The sequence below is a fragment of the Buceros rhinoceros genome, unplaced genomic scaffold (assembly GCF_000710305.1).
Source record: "Buceros rhinoceros silvestris isolate BGI_N320 unplaced genomic scaffold, ASM71030v1 scaffold26602, whole genome shotgun sequence".
In the NCBI taxonomy this organism is placed as follows: Eukaryota; Metazoa; Chordata; class Aves; order Bucerotiformes; family Bucerotidae; genus Buceros; species Buceros rhinoceros.
Genome location: NW_010401027.1, coordinates 1 through 240, shown reverse-complemented (window position 1 = coordinate 240; position 240 = coordinate 1).

Sequence of the window (240 nt, the reverse complement as noted above, 5' to 3'; positions counted from 1 at the left end):
GCGCTGCCGCTACTGGTGCTACTGGTGCCTTGTCTGCCAGGGCTGGCAGAGTCAAGCCGGGGTCAGGTCTGGGGTCTCCACTGGAATTTATTCCCCCTCAAAGCATCAAAACCCAATGGGAGGGACAGGATGGGGGAGGAGAATCCACCACTGAAACCCCCCAAGCCACTGCAGCAGCTCCCAGCTGCACCAGTGATGTCAGAGGGGCAGGAGGAGCCCATCAACGTTGTGGATCTTCTC